The sequence below is a fragment of the Protopterus annectens genome, chromosome 6.part0 (assembly GCF_019279795.1).
Source record: "Protopterus annectens isolate FY-2018-M chromosome 6.part0, PAN1.0, whole genome shotgun sequence".
In the NCBI taxonomy this organism is placed as follows: Eukaryota; Metazoa; Chordata; order Ceratodontiformes; family Protopteridae; genus Protopterus; species Protopterus annectens.
In genome coordinates, this window is record NC_056737.1 from 943,023,260 (window position 1) to 943,044,342 (window position 21,083).

The following is a 21,083-nucleotide window of genomic DNA, read 5'->3' on the forward strand; positions in this document are numbered from 1 at the left end:
TCTCGGCTGAAAGGGGAACATCTTATTTGCGATTACTTCTTATATCCTTACACTGCATAATATGTGTCATTAAAGATTCCACAAATTGTGAAATGGGTGCAAATTGCATACAACCATCAGTGTTTGGTTTTAACTGGGCGATACACATAGAATACCAGACCAAATAACATATATCTGGAAAGTGTGAAGCAGGATACTCTCTTACAAATTTTCTTAAAAAGATATATTACAAAGAGGAACAGTTTAGGTCTGTTAAAGGTAAAGCTTGCCTTTTGAATCTTGCAGCAACTTTTGAAGAAATAACAGCAGTCCCTGACAAAGGACTGACAGGGCATACTGCTCACCTTGATCTTGATAAGACATAGACGGATAAAACTCTGACTGTGGCCTGGCTGAAATGAGTTCAGTCAGTACATTAGGTGCATTATGGAGCTGGCAAGGAAGGATGAGCATGCCAATCCTGCAGGATGGTGGAGCAGGATTCATATTGCCTCAGTTCCTCAGAGGAAAGGCAGGGTGGGCTTTTAGCCTACCAACCCACCATTATGCATCAGTCTTCACTATTGTGTCTTCATTACTGTGTGCATGGCAGCATGCAGCCACAGGGGGAGGGCATTGTGGATCAATGTGGTGATGTGAGTTGGTCATCCCTCTGTTCAGGGTCTGGGGGTTAGACCATTTGTGTGCTGTCATAGCTGGTGTACTAGTGTGAACTCAAGCAAACCTTGAGGATGGTTGAGTGAATGCCCCTTTGGAAGTCTCTCACCACAGTGCTTTTTGAGAGACCCCATCATGGATGAATGAATGGGTTTAAGCACCGCTGGGGGAGGCCTGATGGTCAGTAGGTATGGGGGCAAAAAGAACATAGAATAAAACAAAATAGGAACTACTTAACAAACTATACATATGAAATGTCAGTCCATAAGTAGTGTGATGGGTAAAACACTGGCAGAACAACAGGATGCAATAAGATGGGGTGGGGTGGTTCCCTGTTCATTTCAGTGGGAGTTATCACTGGAGTCTCAGCAGCAATTTCTCAAAGTACAGATAATCTGATAGAGACTAAGTCAAGAGGGGTTAGTGTAGCTGCAGTGCATTTAGTGCTAATCTAGCTTGATCTACGATCTAGGAAACAGTCATCCAAGTAGCTTTTCCCAGATGTGATGGATATAACAGCTGACAATTCTCTGCAAGTTAACACAAAGATAATAGAACAAACACATATAGACAGCTCACATGAACAACCTCCTATGTCAACACCTTTCAAGGAATCATCTAAATCAGCAGAAAAACAAAGAGGGCATGGATAAATTTGTGAAATTAAAAAAAAATCTAACAAATATGGTGATACTGAATCAAAACCTACATGAAAGGTTGGAGCTCCCACTTGGAGGATAAGGCTATACAACTAATAAAACAATTTATTAGAATGTATTTCACCTTATGTTGGCATTATTACTACCTTATCTAACTATTTTTTATCTCTGATATGCTAGGACTGAATTCTGATTTGTAGCGCTTTCATTTATTAATTACAGCACCACTTAACAGCGGATCAGTAAGCTCCGTTTCCTGCGCCAGTGGTAATGCCAGAGCAGTCAGCAGCACTACTTATTTAGTTAAAGTCAGACATGAAGGTTGTGCCAACTTGTGCTTTTATTATACGACCGTCTTTAATCTTAGCTTTCTTCACAGTTAACGATTAACAACTTTCCTTCCTTTTATGCAGTTTAATACCATGTTGCATTTATTATCTTTCAATGCCTGTGGTCTCTATCTTTCAATGCCTGTGGTCTCTCCCCTCCTTAGAAAAGATGAATAACAAAAGAATAACGATTAGAGAAGGAGCATTGTGATATTTTCTTTCATTAAGAATGTAAGATTGCTAAGAAAAATAACAGAGTCTTAGCTTCTTTTCGGGATGGTAAGCTTCTTAGTAGTTTAGACTCAAAATCTAAGAAATGGGTGTTATTTGAAATAAAAGCATCTCTTAATTTGTAGTATACAGAAACTGTCTGATCAGCATGGCTGATAGGTCCTGGATATTTTGTTCTTTTCATGAGAATTTATGAGTTTTAAGTTCCATCTATGGTCCCAACAAGGATAACTCCCTTTTTTCCACTGATATCTTTAGTGTACTTGAAATGTTGGTAGGAAGCTCCTGTAAAATTATTTCAGCTGGTGATTTTAATCTCTCCTTTGACTCTATCTGAGACAGAGGTGATCCTATAAGTGAAAAGCATATAAAAGCTCAAAAGACCATCAGACAACCTTGCACCGATCTGATTCTAAGTAGGTATTTGTCATGTTCGGGATCCCACCAAGACAATTTCATTTTTAACTTCTCCCCAGTGCACCTTGAATAGCAGGATTAATTAGTTTTTGGGCTTTGCCTAGTTAGTTAACCAGGGTGCAGAAGCAGTGATCTACCCAACCTCCAATACTGAACATGAGGCTGCCTTTTTGAATTTACTCCCACAACAATTTCCATTTAAAAGCAGGACCTGCAGAATGGAGTATTTTAATATTAAGGGATGAAAGGATGGCTTCAACTACTACTGATGGTGTCAAACATTTCTAAGCTCTGAACCCTCATTTGAGTATATCAATTAGGATTTGGTGGGAAACCTTCAGGCTAGAGTTTAAAAATTTGTGTAATGGGTTAAAATGTGCTCTGTTAAGTGCATACCAAAGCAAGACAGCCGAGTATAAAACAACTTTTCTGAATGTCTAGTCTAAATGTACAGAGGAATATTTCAGGAAGTCAAGATACTCATTGAATACAAGAGGGCATATCAGCAACTCAAAATAACTCTGAAGCAAAACTCTTATGGCAGACTGTTTCAGATGCTTGGGCAAGGGGCAACAGGTCTGTTAAATTTTTGGCTTATAGACTAAATCAGCGCTGGAGGTCCAATATCATACCAGGTACCAGACACTCCCCCATATGATGATTTAATTACAGCCGCTACAGGCATAAAAGATTCTGCTCACCCTCCACAGATGGACACAACTATTTACCTACTCAGAAATGCAGGACTTCCTAGTTTGTCCAATGAGTAAAAGTCTTTTCTAGCAACTCCTATCTTAGAACTCTTGGTTAGATGGGCCATAAGCACAATTAATAAGGTCAAAGCCCAAAGACAGGATTGCCTAAATGTAGAACAGTACATAGTTTTCAAAGATTTTATATCCCTGTGCTTAGTTTTTATCTGTTATTCATTCCAGTACCTCCACTATCATGGCCCTTCCTAAACCAAGTAAGGGTAAAACACTACCTGCAAATTACAGACCTATCTCCCTTATTAATGTGAACAGTAATTTATATGCCAATTTTTTTGCAAAAAGGCTACAGCTAATTTTACCCACAGCAGTTGTGAACACAAAAACTGGTTTTGTTAAAAGGAAGAGCAATGAAGACCATATGTGTACTCTTATGCATTATTTTCAGAGTCTCAAAAATGTACCCAAACCTGCTGCACTGCTTTTTCTAGATTTTGAAAAGGCCTTTGACTCCCTTAGATGGGACTATCTATGGATAGATCTGTATCACATGGAGTTCCCAACTAAGTTTTCAATGTTATTAAAGCCTTATACCAACCACCCAAAGCATGTTTATTAACTAATGTAATTTTCTCTGCCCCTATTTATAATTGCACTTGTCAGTGCTGTTCCTTGTACCCTGCTTTATTTTTGCTGGCCGTTAAACCCCTCAACAGATTATTAAATCATTCCAATAATCTCTCCTGCTGGTCCCTATCTGGAGTTCAGACAACTGCCCTGATGTTTGCTGATAACTGTGTGATTTTCTCTTGTGACTTCATTAAAGACATATCTCTCATTCAAGAATTGTTAAGTTTGATAATGTATACAGACTCCAAATTAACTCTTGTAAAACAGAGCCTTTTATGGTGAACATGGCCGCACAGCATCTTTGTTCCACAGAGCTATCTCTCTCCTTGAAGTGAACCAAATTCCCCCACTATCTTAGTATAAAGCTTCATATTGATGTCCAGAAAATGTTGCAAGTTAACTTTAGAGATATCTGGGATAAACTGTATCTACGAGTGTCACACTCATAAAAAAAAAATGTTAAACTGATTGGTGCTTTCATTTCAGAGGGGAAAAGGCAAATAGTTAATGCCACAGTCGGAACTTCATCTACAACATCACTGGGACTGGGAATCCTTTACTGGCATTTATACTCCAAGGCCTTCACTCTTTCCCATCTCTTTGCTATCAGTACTAAAGCTCCAACTAAGTGGGGTGGATCCTACACAAATTTTCAACTTGGGAGTTCAGATGGCACCAGAAATCCCTTCCACAACATCTCAAAATGTGGCATTCACATCTGGCCCTCCATGGTCTTGGGAAAATATTACATTAGTATGAAATCTGGGGCTGTTCTATTTCCCTCTGGCGAAAGAATCCTCATCTACTAGGAATCCCCATTATGAATGATACTGGGAAAAGAAAGGCATATACTGGCTGTCAGACCTAACTACTATAATTCATGGTAACCAAACCCTCAACTCCTTTGATGGCCTGTGTGAAGGATGGGGCATTTTCCAAACTTCATTTTAGAAGTTTCCTCAGCTTCAGTACATTCTAAATCATTCCTCACTTTCATATCATGTTTCTTATCAGTCACACCCTTTCCCTGCTCTTTATTCTACCAATCATCTCAGGACTTCCTGCACAAAACAGTATACAGAATTTAGTCTTTAGTCTATTTTAGTCTTATTTCCCCATTGTGGAGGAGATGGGCAAATCTCTTGATTCTCAGCTGTCAGACATTGGGATGACTGTGCAGCACTGGGTTAGCTTTCTAAATATCAAGACTCTTCATATCCCTTACATATATGAAAATAACTATTCTTTTACTTCAGCAAGGATACCAGAACCCATCTTTCATTGTCTCAAAGGATATACCATCTGGTTATAGAAGTGCAGAGAGTAACTCTTCTAAACCTACCCTAATCCATAAACTTTGGGACTGTCCTGTAATCCTTAATTTATGATGTACTGTAGTCTCATGGATCACTCATAATATGGATATATATATTTACCTTGTACTTAACAAGCTATGTGTGACAATGAGTGTACATTTAAGGCAAATCATACAATTTGACTATTACAAATATCTGTATTTATCTAGCCTCAGTTTGGAACCAGACTAAGAGTAGAAGGCCTAAAGTGTTGACTTATTATTAATAAGGGTAAATTATTTTCAGGGTCTCCCTGTTGTTCAGAGAAATATCACCTAATCATCCACTAAGTAAGTCCAAAAATGCACTACCCTTTTACTGTCTTACCTCTTGGCTAAACTACAATATTTTTCATTACCCGTTGATCACAGCTGATTGTGACTGGACCAGCGTAAGGTGACCTAGATAGCTGGCTACGGGGCTCAGACATGGAAAAATTAATTTAAAAAAATAAAAGTTTTCTTCCTCTAACTCCAACTAAAAAAAAAGAAAAGATTAATTCAGCATCCAAACTACTTTTTTCCTCCTTGGTATGGTGAGTATAGCTTCAGTCTGTTTTTTTTTTTTTTATTTCATTGACTGCAGCTGCATGCATAGCAAATGGGTGACCAGGACAGACATTGTTGCATGATTTAGCTCCACACAAATGGAAGATAACTTTTTTCTTTCTTTTCTTACAGCCTGCATGTTGAATAAAACCCTTTTGAATTGCACACATGCTCATACTGATTAGTGAACAGAGCATTTGTGTGTGTGTGTGTGTGTGTGTGTGTGTGTGTGTGTGTGTGTGTGTGTGTGTGTGTGTGTGTGTGTGTGTGTTTAATGCCTCAGTTAGGGGACACCTGTCTAGTTAAGTGACTTGCTCAGGGTCACACTGACTCAAATCCTGCGCCATAGGTGCAGGAGGCAAGAGACTTAATCCCTTCACCAACTACCAGACCTCCATTACCTTCCTAATCTTCTTCTTGTTATTTTTTCCTTTAGTAAATCACTGAGGATTACGGTCACTCAATGTTAGTCATTAGAGTTTCATAGTTTTTGTGATTAAAAAAATACACATTGATGCAAAACATGTTGTCCTATTAACTTTTTAAGTGATTTAGAGTATTATGCTCTTCTCTGTCTCCGGTTTTCCAGAATATCTCTGATTTTTCCTTATAGTTAAGGTCTGCCCTTGAGCAAGTCACTTAACCAGACAGTACTTTGTAGCAACTGGAAATCTGAGCTATGCTCTTCAATGATCCTCTGGACTGCAATCATATTAACTATGTATGAACCAGAGTAGTTATGGTGTAATGGAAGGAAACTAATTGTAGTAAACAAGAGCATATTCATATAAGTCATGTTCTTTGGATGTGATCATTCACTTCCTTAATGTTGATAGTGTGTTTATTATTTAGCTGTGAATAAATTAGACAGCAAAAAGTCTATGAGTGTAATGTTAATATTTTAACTATAAATGCAGTTTTAATTTAGTTTGTTTTTTGCAAGCATAAAGGTTTGAAATGCACTGTGTTTGGGCTACAACAATTTGTCTAATACTTAGTGCAGATAATTAGGGCTATGAACTAATAAAGAGCTGATCCTAGCAGTACATGGCTTGATTCTGTAAGCCTTCATTTATCTTCTGTGTGACTCTGCTAAATTACTTCACAAGATAGTACTCCTGGGCTGCTCCTAAAATGGAACTCTTGTACCTGTAGTCTGTTCCAGGTTGTTATCATATGCATTATACATTTGTCTTTTGAACTACTGTACCCTTCACACAGATGCTAATTATTACTTTACAACATGCTATTTGAATATGAATCTCAGCACAGAGTTTCATGGGAAAATAAGTTCACTGTTACATATGCTAAGTCTATTTTAAATATGAGAGTGTTTTATTTTGTTTAGAAAATATTTGTCAGTGTTTTTTCTTTAAAATCTGAGATAAAAGTTTTAAATGAAATTTAAATCTATGTGATAATTGTGAAAATAAAGTAGAAAATAGTTTGTATACTGACAGGCTTGAACAGTGTTTATGATAACCGGGGAGAAAGCACCAAGTAATGGGATATTGGTATGGCTGGTGTGGGCTTGATCCATTATCATGCATAGGGCCCCATTAGTCTAAGATGTGGCTCTGTTCACTCTGGAGGTATATGGTGCAAAAATACAGCATTATTAGCCTTTCAAGTAGGTCAGATCTGCACTGAGTAATGTCAGAAGGGATAGCTATCCTTGATTCTAGAGAAGACATATGGAGGTCAAAAATGAGCAAGCCCCCCACACAAAAATAGTATGTTATATGCAGTAATATTTTTGAATTTTGTATGACTTATAGGCTGTTGAACAAAAGCTGCTGCAGCATTTATATTGTATATAATTGTTTTGTTTTATTCATTTCATTAAAGGATGGATTAATTCAATAATAGGCGTGAAGTGTGTAATACATATGTATGTTACATTTTATTAATACGTTTTTGCAGTACCATCTTTACAGCCCCCATCAGCTGTAAAGGAGTTGACATTTGTTAAGGCATGCACTCTACACTATCTGGAATAAACATCAGGACCATCTGATCTTCAGCATCCATAATGTAGTCATTGTTGCACATTATTGTGATACAGTCTTCTCTAAAAGGTCAGATTATAAAGTATTTATGCATATAATTAAAAACTGTTACACTGGCAGTTATTATAGAAGACTAAAGCTCTGACTTGTTAATGAACTGCACCCAGTGCAGGATTTAAGACTTTAAACATTCATTTGCCTACTGTGTGACACTGAGCAAGTCATTTAACCCTACATTGTTTTGGAGCAATTGGGCATTTGGGCTAGGCTCCTTAATGGTCTCCAGGACTGTATACCTAGTAACTATGAACCTACTGTCATTGTTTTTCAGCCATTCCCTACTGCATAGCTGATCTAGTTTAGGAAATTTTATGGCAATATCACCACCATACCATTTTTAATGTAACATAGGTAATTTATTCTTCAAGGGCAGCAGGCACTGCATTTGTATATGAAGCAATGAAATGCAAAGTTGTTTGCCAGCAGCAATCTCTGCATTAGCAACAGTTCTCCTTAATGTGGAATTATTTAGATGACTTATTTCTGCAGAGATTCTGCATATTGACAACATATTTTATCTGTAATTAATATTTCTCATAAATACTCTTCTATTTAAACTGTGCTACACATGGATGTATCTTATGGCATGTTGATAGTGATCTTTATTGGTAGTTTTGATGAACAACATGAAACTGTACAAAGTACATGTAATCTTTTCTTCATAATAATAAGGAATGTACACAATAAATGAAGTAGCTATAACTGCTGGGGGGAATGGGGGCTTTCTGCAGATGAAAGTACCTTAAACTCTTATTATCTGGTCAATTTTAAGCAGTCTTTAATTTTGATCCAACAAACGAAAACACCTGTAACTAAGATGAATGCACTATGCTCCGACACAAAAATGTAATAAAAATTCCAAAACAGCATACAGTCTGAAACACATTGGAGTATAAACAGTGGTTTATTACATGCAAACTGGGTAAGCACTTTCGTGAGTAGTAATCTCACTTCTTCAGACCTTAAAATCAATTAAAAAAAAAACAAAGGTTTTTAAAAACACAATATCAAATCAACAAACAAGAAATAGAGCACACGATCCTAAACATAGTTACATAGTATTCAGTACACTATATGCTTCTTAAAGTAAGTGAATTTAAAAAAAAACATTGATGGGATTTGGGGGATTCTGTGGATAAAAGTGACTAATTCCTCTCCTGATGAGTTGTCAAAGTTAAAAAGCCATTGGTCTGTCTTTCCAAGACCAGTGTGCCTTTGTGTAAAGCAGATGGCCACATTATTGTCTTCATTTTTTATCACAAACAGATATATGATTAATACACAGTCAATAAAGTGGCTGTAATTGTTGAGAACAGATATTGGTGGATTATAATAATAGCAGTTTGAGTAGATTTTTATGGTTGAAATGTTCTGAAATGTGCACTTTGTACATTATTAGTTCATATATTTTGTTTCACTGCTTAGTGGAAAATGTTTAAAATTACAATTTTAAAACACACTTTAACAAGTACTGCTGTATTTTACAAGAAATATAATTTGAAATGATCAGGAAGGTAAATCAAAAAACACATGCATTTATGCATGATCCTAAAAATGTGTGCAGGGCCTGAAGGTTTGAAAACATCCTTGGGTCCAAGGTACACTTAGTCTACTAATGGTCAGATGCATTTTCAGTAAATGTAAGTTTCAAAGGAAGAGAAGTTCAGTGTTCATTTTAAGCCTGTTTTCGATGTAAGACTCTTTTGTTTAGCAAATGACCATCATATGTTATGCTATAAAATTTGAAATGAAAGTTTTTAATTAAATCTAAATCCCTATAATCACTATAAAACTGTAGGAGAAATAGTTTGCACACTGACAGGTTTGAACAGTGTTTATAGGAACTGTGGAGACACAGCCAAGTAATGAGACACTAGAATGGCTGGGGGGGGGGGTCTGGTCCATTATCTATGATCACATTTGACCATGATCTGGCTCTGCAGCTGATTTACCTGATGCTTTTACTCCCACTATATATCTTTTAACTAACTATTGTTAGGTACATGTTCTCAGTTGATTGTTTACTTCATTACATGGTACCCTCTTACAATTTATCATATATGTTTTGGTTTACTATCGAAATGCTGAAGGCAGGTTCAGCGAACATGGAAATGATGAACGTCAGTTGACAGATTTCTGTGTTGCCAAATGTTATGAAAGCAAGAGTAAATATCAGAGAATGCAACTGTGCATTCGCTGATATGTACTCGATGTTATAAGTAGAGATCATGGTACAGTGCGGATTGGGAAATGTATCCCTTTCCTCACTGTAGTGCGATCTCCGAGTTGGAATATATAGTTGGCGGGGGGTGTGGAGGGCGCAGGGGGGCTTGCCCCCTGCTAAAACATGAATGCCAGTGTAGGAGATTAACTTAGCTTTGCACCTACACTAATGTCATGTTTGATATTTGACATAAATGTCAAATCTGCTGAATTCGTTCAACAGATTCGACATTTATACCTACTTAATATGCAGACATTTGAAGTTTCCTTTCCATGTTAAGTATTTTTTTTTTAACTTCAGTATTTTGATAGTAAACCATATGTTTTTATAGAAGCTGTATTTATTCCTTCAGTTATTTACTCCTTCCACACATGTTTTTATTTTAAGGTAAAATTATGTGTATATAACACAGCTCTTTTTAAACATTTGTATTTATGAGAAACAAGTGCTAAGGGATTGTTTATTTTATTGGTGTTAACACGTGACCATTTAAAGGGTTATTTAAATGTGAAATGTCTTGATTTTAGTAGCTTCTGATGAAGTCTTTTTGCTGCATGCAAGACAAAAGCACTAAATCTATTCATCAAAAGTGTATTTTACTGTTCTGCTGGCTAGTCGTGGCTCCTTTCTGTTTATTTTGGTTGGTGATGGGCTTCATTGTTGTTTATTATTCCATAATATTATATTTTTATTTATTTTATTTATTTTACATTTGTTAACTGGGACAGTCCGACTGGACACAGGTCCATTTTCAGCAGAGGCCCGGGGAGAAAGGCTCCACATGTGGACAGTTACATGAGAGTTAAACAGTAGCAGTTTTATACAGTCACATATACAGAATTATAGGATTATATGCATACTTGGAAGACATACAGACTTAACCTTAACATTGTAGTTTTCTTGTTCGAACTTAGACATTTTTAGTGGTACAAGGCTGAAAAAGGTAGCATGTCATTCAGTAGTACAATACATATGAGAATGAGACTAAGTCTGAAACACTGACTATTTTACAGATAGCCAGGTAGTGAAGAGAGTGGTAAGCTGGTTAGTCAGGGTTGGTACGGGGGCACAGCCAGTGACTTTTTAGGAATTTTTTGAGAGATGATTTAAATTGGTTAATAGTTTGGTTTGCTGTAAGTTCAGCAGGGAGCTGATTCCAGATTGTTCCAACAGAGTTGCAAAACAATAAGTCACCTGCTGAGTTTTTAGATTTAACAGTTTGTGCCAGTATTTTGTCAGAAGACTGGAGAGTTTTTAGGTTACTGTAAGGGGTAATTATATTTTTGAGTATAGGTGTGCTTTTGGGCTGATGGATGACTTTTTGGGCTATTATTAATTGATTATACTGGATTTGAGAGGCAACCTCTAGCCAGCCTAGAGATCGTAGGTTAATACAGTGGTGGGTTCTATATGCTGAGCCTGTGGCAAATCTGGCTATGGTATTGTAGCAGCTATTGAGTTTATTGAGGTCAGATTTACTCAGGTTTGTATAGATTGGGGAGGCATACAGAAAGGTTGAAAGTAAATGTGTTCGGGCAATAACTGTCCTAGCAGTTGGGGTTAGAAATGCCTTAATTCTATATAGAGATCCTCGCTTTTTGTTGACTTTTTTAATGGTTTTGTCAATGTGAGCGTCAAACTTAAGGTTATTGTGAACAATTACACCTACTAGTTTTGCATTACTTTCTGGGGAAATTATTGTGCCATTATTAGATGTTATGGTAAATGATGGGAGTGTAGCTTTCCGGGTGGGGGTGAAGAGTAGCAGTTTTGTTTTATTTGGATTCAATAGAAGCCTGTCAGTGAGCCAGTTTTCTACTACATTGAAAGTATTTTGGGTGAAGGTCTGCAGGTCTAAATGGGAGGTGGCAGAACAGATTAGGGTAGAGTCATCTGCATATTGAATGCAGGTTACTTTGGGGGTGACTGTATGAAGATCATTAATCAAGATGGAAAATAGGAGAGGTCCTAGTATAGACCCTTGAGGACCTCCAAGGGTGACTGGCAGTAGGGAAGAAAGGCTATCCTTCCATAGCGCAGCGTGTCTGCCTCTTAGGTAGGACTGAAATCAGCGTATTGCTAGGCTGTCTATGGCAGGAAGTTTTAGTGTTTGAATGAGTAGCTGGTGGTTTACCATATCAAATGCCTTAGATAGGTCAAGGAAGACAGCAGAGGAGGGCGTATTATTATTACAGATTTGATTTATTGTATGAGAGAAGGATAGAAGGGCTGTGGTGGTACTATGGTGGGGTCTAAATCCATGCTGGGAGGGAGCTAGGAGATTGTGCAAATTGAGGTAATGAAGGAGTTGCTTGTGGATACATTTTTCCATAATTTTAGCCAGAGGGGACAGAATGGCGATGGGCCGGTAATTTGATAGATCAGTGGAGTTACCCCCTTTATGAAGAGGAATTACATGGGAAATTTTCCAGATGGAGGGGATATATGCTTCAGAGATGGTTCTGTTAATTAATATTGAGATGGGATACGCTATTGCATTTGCAGCCTTTTGAAGATATTCAGCCGGGACTAGGTCTGCTGAAAGGGTGGTGGGTTTCAGTTTCTTGATTAAGGATCAGATAAATGCTGTTTGGTGCAGGTTGAAAGTTAAAGGATGGGTGGGTATTGGATATGGAGTTAATAGGGTCTAGGTTGTTGGAGCCTAGTTGGTTGGCAAGGGATTGTATAGTTTCCGTAAAGAAGGTGTTGAAGGTGTTGACAATATTTTCTGGAGGTTTTTGGAGGATAGATGCAGGGGTAGGGGTAGTAGCATTACCTGGATGGAGAAGATTGTTTAAGCTGGACCAAAATTTTTGTGGTCGATTTTGATGTTTATGTTGCAGGTTACTGTAATAGTCTTTTTTGTCTAACATTATAGACATCTTAGTATCATTTCTTAGCTGTTTATATACTAGTTGATGCTTAGGGTTTTTATTGGTTTTCCAAGATGACCAGGCTTTATTTCTATTCATTATTTTTTGTCTAGTTTCTTTGGACAGCCACAGTGCTACTTTTTTCTTTGTTCTGATGGTCCGGGTAGGTGCATGATTGTTAAGGATTGTAAGAAATGTGGAGTTAAAGTGATACTGCCTAGTCTAGTGGGAGTCGTTTTAGTCTATTCCAGTTACGTTTGAAGTTCTAATTGGAATTTGGTTTGATTGAAGCTCTTATTGCTCCTGATAGTTCTGAAGCTAGGTATTTGGGGATATCATTTTTTGTCTGAGTATATATGTTAGGAGGTGATCACTTATTTCCTCAGGGTGGGTGCCTGCCTTATACATTTGGGGAGGGTTATTAATGAGAATCCAATCTAGTATGCTTTCTTTGTTATTGGACTTACTAGTTCTGGTGGTGGAGGTTATGACTTGGGAGAAACCATACAGAGTTATGTGGGTAGTAGGGAAGTCTGAGGAGCAGGTGTTCCAGTCTATATTAAAGTCACCTAAAACAATAGTTTCTTGTGGGGAGTTTATGGACAGCCACTGTAGATTGTCTTCAAGGATATTGGTGTTGTTGCCAGGTGGGATATAAATGCAGACGATGTTTATAGATTTATGCTGGTTAATTTGTAGTTTTGTAAAGAGTATTTCAGCTTTATCAGCTTGAGGAACTTGTGGAGAGTTAGAAATAGTTACATTAATTGAAGATTTATATAAGACAGCTACCCCGCCTCCCTTCTTTGAGGTGTGGTCCAGTCATATTATATTGTAACCTGGAGGAGTAACTTCATTGTCAGTGGTGGATGGTTTAAGTTAGGTTTCTGTAAGACATAGTATATCTGGGGAGTGTATTGCTAAGAGGGCATGCAGGTAGTGGATTTTATTATTTAGACTTCTGATGTTTAGGTGGCAGATGAGGAGAGAGGTAGAGGAGATGTTTAAGTTTTGCAGGCTAGAGGGGATATTATATATTGGGTTGGATGCTTCTGATGGGATTGGTCCTGGGTTGGGGTGGATGTCCCCATCCATTGTTAGGTTAATTTGAGAATAGATTATTAGTTTTTGAAGTTTGAATAATAGTTTGTGGTAGTGTTTAGTTCTAGGGTTAACATAACTGACTCGAATGAGCTGTTGAGTTATTGTAATATGGGAGTTGGAAGGGAGGAGAAGTAGTGGGTGATTAAAGTTATGTGAAAAAGCATGAGTATTGATCTGTGATCTGGGGTAGTGGGAGTCTGGAAGGGAGAGATGTTCATAAGCTGTGATAAAATACGTAATTATCAGCATGGGTAAAAGATAGTAGGAGGGCTTTGATTTGAAAGGTGGGGGTTGAGGCTTGTAGAGGCATTGAAGAGGTTTTGCAACTTACAATTGTTTAAGAATGGGGTGGGAAGGTAGTAGATGAGGGTAGAGTAGAGAAATAGGGAGGGTGTTGTGGTTAGGGTGGGTCTAACAATTGCTGATTCGTTCTGTAATAAAGGGAGTGGCAGTTGTAGCTATAAATTTAGCACATCTAGGGGTGGGAGGGGTTTGGGGGCAGGGTGGGGAGTGAAGCGAGCCCGAGCGGAGCGAGGGTGAGTGTAGCTGGGCTAATGCAAAGAAACCAGCGAAACCAGAGAGGCTAACAGTGGGAAACTATCAACACATTAAGTACAATGAGGCTTTTTTTGTTTGTTTGTTTTAAATACTTTCTTACCCTTGTTTTTGCCTTCAGTATACAATTTCTGTGTAGTATACTGGTAGTAATCACGTTTTTGTATATCACTTTTTTATATATTGTTCTGCACTGTGCATAGTTTATATTAGCTTTCTATTTAACCATGGTACTATTATTTTTGACAGTTTTTATTGTCATAGTTAAATTTTCAGTGATGTTAATTTTGTTTTTCCACAATGTTGCATGATCTTATTGACATTTGTATGACACTCAATAAACGTCTATAATAATAAAAAAAAACACTGGTGAATATTAATGCCCTACAAGTGCTTCCACACAGCATGTTAGAACTCATCAAGAACAAGACTCCATTACTTAAAGTTGAATGAGAAAGTACCTTGCAGTTTTAAAAATATGACAAGGTTATTGTTCTGATAGACCTATCTGTAGCAGAAAGTCTGCTTGAAAATTAATTGCTTATGTTTGATATATTCAGTAGCTTTACAGCACTGTTGGAGTGGTGGTAGTGGTAAACTTACTCTTCTTAATTATGACAAGTTTCTCTTTGTCTCAGAATCTGTCTTAAATGCATATTCATCCTGCATGAAGAAGAAAGTATTTTCTGATCTTATATTTTAAACTACTTGTTTTATTGTTTGAGCTTATGTGATTCTTTAAGTGGTGAATATGTCTGTATTTGAAGCATCTCATGATTACTGATGGAGAAGATAACATTTTCTGTATCATTTGTCAATGAATAATATTGACTGAAATATGATCTGCCAGTAATGCCACAGTGAAATGGTAAGATCTACTGTTGTAAGTCGTTTAGTGTGCTATTTTCTGCATGTGTGTGCTTGAGGTATTACTATACTGGGGGATTAAGCTTGAACCCATGAGCTTCAACTTGACAATGATTGGAGTTCTTCCATAAGAAACCATTTTCAGTGAGCTGTGCCAGAAGTGATTCCTTTTGGGGGGATTTCTCCCCTTTATTAAGTAAGTGTGACCTCAGAATTGGTACATATAAGATCAGGGGGTAAAGAGGGGCTTCTCCACTACAAAACCCCTTAAAAGTGTTTCTCAGCAAGATGTTTTTGGTGAATAGATGATTATCACTTTTAACATTTTTGTTGCTTGGAAGTGAGTAACACATTGGATCTACTGTCTCACAGAAGAAAATGAAGTGGGTCAAAGCAAATGTGAGCAACTAATGTAAGGACCAAATGATATGAGAGTTTGAATATTGATATGCATGAGATTTATCACACAAGCTGGTGATTTATTGTACCTGGCAGGGAACCATGGCATGCCTAACACTTTTTAAAATATTTGTTATAGACAGTGTAAAGGAATTTGAAACGTGAAATTCTTGTTTATGAATGACATAAGTGTTAGTGCAATGGATGACAGGGATCTTTCCTTTCAGGAGGCTTCAAGGGAGGTTGATGATGTTAGAAAAAAATGTATCATGATGCACATTGTGAGGAGAAAAATTTCAATTGACCATATTGTTTGAAATGAACCACGCCAAAAAATGTGAAATGGCAGTGGCTATGGCAACCAAGATGCTAGGGATTGTCTTTAGGAACCCAAACAATCTACAGGGCACCAATGAGATTCCACTTTGTGGAATGTCAAGAGCTTACGGGGCTATGCAGGATAGAGCAGTAATGATGGTGTACAGATTAAATGGTTTGGACTTTGAAGGAGCTCTGAAATATTAACGTGTTTAATTGGAGAGGGATGAAAAGGCATCTAGTCATGTTAGACAGGGACATGAAGGTAAGGGAAATGCTTCAATGACAGCAGCACGGGAAAAGGAAAAAGAAGACGAAGAAAAACGACAAGTAGATATTGCAGAATGATCAGACATGAAATGTGACATAACTATATCACAGGAACAGTTACAAATGTAGGTCGTTGCCAGTCGAAGAGCATGGAAAACGGAGAAGCTTTTCTGGAGAGTGGATTAATTAGCGCCTCCTTCAGTCTGCAGGTTTGCTAAATGTTGTTACTGCGCTACTCTTTTCTAATCTTACATGCTCACCACATCACAACGTTTCTTGGATTTTGGATTTACGTGGACTTTTCTAATCTTACATGCTCACTACATCACAACGTTTCTTGTATTTTGGATTTACATGGAGTACCTATACTAGACATTCTTATTTTTGGTTTATGGCCTGCTTTTTTGAACAATCATAGGACATTATAATTTGAAACAACCAAGCTTGACAAATTCTGTACTGATCCATTCAACATGGTGCCTGCTGGCTCATTACAAAGGAAACACACACACACACACACACACACACACACACACACACACACACACACACACACACACACACACACACACAAAAAGGATTTTAGTTATTAAATATGAATGGGCACAGACACAAATTATTAACCTTCAGAAATTCAAACCTAATTTTAAAAGAAAAGAAAAAAATATTCTGCTAATAAGCAAACCTGTCATTAATAATCAACATAGCCAGAAGTGATTTTAATTAGATGAGACTATCATTTCTGGCGTCTAAACTAATCTGCAAACTATGACTGCAAGCCTTTACCGCCTATAACTCTTATACTCACTACAACTCTAAACATTCCCATTTGCACGCATTGCAGCATCTAATTAACTTGATTCTCAGATTGTTACAATCCAAATATCTATCTCTGCATACAAATCCAAAGCAACTCAAATTCAAAGTCTCTTATTTGCCTTTTTTCTGTGTACAATGAAATCAAGACTTATACTACATGCCTTAGTTTTCCTACTGGATATGTACACTAGTATGTGTGTTTACATATTATAAATATATGTATACCATTTGTTTTGCAACTTGGAAACATAATTGGCAAACTAACTAATATAATTCTTATGTTTCAAAAGTGGTAATTGAATTTACACAAAATGATCACTTATGATCTAGGGTTGTACTACTTTTTTACTAATAAAATTGTCACTGACCTGTTCTGACAAGAATGCATACACACCAACATTTTACTGTTTGGTATTAATTTCATGTAACTGCATGTAACAAGTTCATTCATTATAAGTACAGCTACCATTAACATTCATTCTAACCGTATAAAATTAATGAAACTTTTTTTAAATTGAAACTAAAGTATGTTTACAGTTGTGACTGCAAATGAATTGAATTACAGCACGAATAATCTATTACAGGATATAATTTAATGATCAGTAGAAAACCTTACTCATTAACAATACACGTCCACACAAAATTAACACTCGGGTGAATTGTCTACGTACATTAAGATTACATACTAAATGAATATGAATTTTAATTTATTAATTAACTCAATATTTTAGGCATCTGTCTGTCAAATGACTTGACGGTGTAGTCAAGACATGGTTCACCAAGAGAAACAGATGCAATCATATACAACTGTGGTCAATATGCAACTCAGGTAGACTTCCTCCTAGTACGGAAGGGACATTATGCACTAGCAAAAAATTAGAGATTACAAAGTTATCCCTGTTAAAGCATTGGCACACATTTTAAACCACTGGTGGGCACAGTCAGCTGTAGGCAGTCTCTTATGGCAACAAAGATAAGATTGAAGACCTAGTAGTTGATTAAAGTGAAAGCACAGGAGTTCAAGGAAATACACAGTGCTTTTGCATCTCAGGAAGAAGAGGAAATGGGTGGAGTCAAAGAGGAAGAATGGCAGCACCTCAAAACAGCAAACGTGAAGACTGTCGAACAGCTATACCGCCAAGCCAGGTGTGGAAATAAGGTACATAAGGAAAGCTACAGGTGGAATGCAGAAGTCAAGGAAGTTATCAAAAGAAAGAAGTGTGTGAAAAAATGGGAGTAGCGGAACATGGGCTAAGAAGGAATACTGATTGGCTAACAGACTAACAGGGTGGTCAATGCCAGTGAACAAGGTGTTAAAGAACCTCTACCAACTTCTGGAAAATGACTCAGCAGATGGAAAAAAGAAACTATCAATTTGCAAGACAAAGACAGACAAAGAAGACAGTCATCAGACACCATTCATATGGGATGCCAAAAACAATCTGCCCAGCAATCCACAGGACATCAAAGACAGATGGAAGGAATACTTCCAGCATGTATTTTATAAAGAAAACCCCACAAAAGCTGTACTACTCCATGCATAGCCTATAATGAAAAAGGAAGAAGAATCCATGCTAGAAGAGGTAAGAACAGCTCTAAGGAAAATGAAGTCAGGGAAAGCAGTAGGCTCAAATGAAGTTGTGGCATGCATAATCAAGGTGTTGGGTGTGTTAGGGGAGAAATTACTCCTGAGTGTACTCATAGCAGTATAGAGAGAAAGGCATATCTCAGACGATTGGAGAACAAGCATTCTAATGCTAGTATACACAACCAAATGGGATTTTATAACAACTGTGGGTAGAGTTATCAAATTCCTGTCACACTGCATTAAAGTGCTGTAGAGGGAGATTGATAGGTGAATACATAGAGTAGTAGAAAGTAAGATAGGTGGTAAGCAGCTCAGATTCAGATCAGAATAGAGCACAACTGACCTGATGTATGCAGTGCGACAGATAGTATAGCAGAAACTGGAGATAAGGAAAGAGTCCAACTGGGCATTCTTAGACTTGGAGAAAGCATATGACGATGTCCCAAGAAAGACGATTTGGACAGCCCTTGCATACTTCTCAACCTGGAAACATCAAAAATCTGGACAAGGCCCATGAAACATAGGTACAAATCTGTACGCTGATTAATGTAAAATTCGCATACATAATTACACAATGCCACCCACTCCAGTGGAATTGTGGGATACCAACTTTTAAATGCAAACTGAAAAACAGAATCAAAATATAGCACTAGAGTCCCCCTGCAGCCATTTCAATGTCCCATTACCTGGCTATTTTATCCCATTTACCATAAACACTAATGTGCGCATACTGCTTTACTTCTACAATGATTATTTGGATTTTATTTTTTTACATTTTATAGCAAAATGCAGAAACGCTAATAGATATCTGCTAAAACATATTATGGATTTTCATGTGTTTATCTAAGAATTGATATTGTTTTGAACAGTTGATGAACTGTTGCATAGCTAGACAGACGTTGCTGAAAACTAGATATGTTTTAGTTGATTATTTAAAATCTTCACAGCTAAAAGTATATAGTTTATTGAACTGAGTGCCAGGCTTTGTTTTATTTATTTAGCTGGGCTCTTTGTAGTGTTTTAACATTTCAAGCTAGAATGCGAACTTAATACTATTGTTACCATCAATATAAGTTTATGTTTGCTTTTTAGAAGTGAGCTATAGCATCATTTCTCAAATGTTTTAAACATGCAGCTCAAAACAAAAGTTTTAAGCAAGATTTGAATGCAATGAATTGATGCTAAGTGCATTATTGATTGATTATTTAATTGAATGAAAGAAAAAGCGGGAAATTAAGGAATGTTTTCAGCTATATAAGCTCTTGGCTTTTTTATTAATTATTGTAACCTGAAGAAGCATACAGTCCGTATGCGAAAGCGCTTGTTATTTTAATAAAATAATCAGATTTATATCCTTACATCGTGGTGATCTTTGCTTGGTGTTCCTGGGAATGCCACCCACTCCAGTGGAATTGTGGGATACCAACTTTTAAATGCAAACTGAAGAACAGAATCAAAATATAGCACTAGAGTCCCCCTGCAGCCATTTCAATGTCCCATTACCTGGCTATTTTATCCCATTTACCATAAACACTAATGTGTGCATACTGCTTTACTTCTACAATGATTATTTGGATTTTATTTTTTTACATTTTATAGCACAATGCAGAAACGCTAATAGATATCTGCTAAAACAAAGCAATACTGTTTCACAATGAAAATAGATCTGGCATTAAAACTTCTCTGCCCTTGAAACTCATTCATTGAAACAGCATTGAAAGCCACACCACATCCAAAGAAAATGCATCTGGCCAGTGGTGGATAAAGATTATCTTTGGCTGTTTTCAAAACAGAGGCCCCTTGCACACAAAACAAGAAACATACTTGCGTTCTTTGATACACCTTCCTGACTTATTAAATTATATTCCTTGCATAACGCAGCACACTTGTTAGACTTAAGTTAGAGCACATTTTATATTTATTGTTTAAACATTTTCCCAGTAAGCAATGAAACAAAAATGCATGAACCAGTAATGACAAAACTGTCCTATTCAGAACATTTCCAGCATAAAAGTCTACTTCCACACACAACTGCATTTCAAATTTATTGTTTGAACATTTTCCAGTAGGCAATGAAACAAAATGCATGACAGTCAACTTCTACGCACACAATATATATATATATATATATATATATATATATATATATATATATATATATATATATATATAATGTGGAACTAAATAAGTAGCCAAAAACAGATGTTTCTCAGTTCAGCAGAAGTGCATTTTGTGAATATTATGCAAAATTAACTAAATGTAGAAGCAGACGGCACAAAGTGTAAGATATTGGATAATATAGTGTTAGAATCTACATTCAAAAAGGAGTCTGTTAACTGCAAGATAAAACTGTGTGCATGAACATTGTTATAGGTTCCGGGCAAAGACTAAAGCTGCACAATCAGATATTAGGAAGATGTGTACAAAAACAAAATATAAGCAGTCAATATTTTAAGAAGGT

The 21,083-nt window shown here is 36.9% G+C and overlaps 1 protein-coding gene across 1 annotated transcript in view; it reads right to left on the reverse strand.

Moving 5' to 3' along the window:
* Window positions 1-21,083, reverse strand: part of CCHR6.PART0H14orf132 (chromosome chr6.part0 C14orf132 homolog) — a 780,815-nt gene that overhangs the window by 264,861 nt on the left and 494,871 nt on the right. The window lies entirely within an intron of this gene.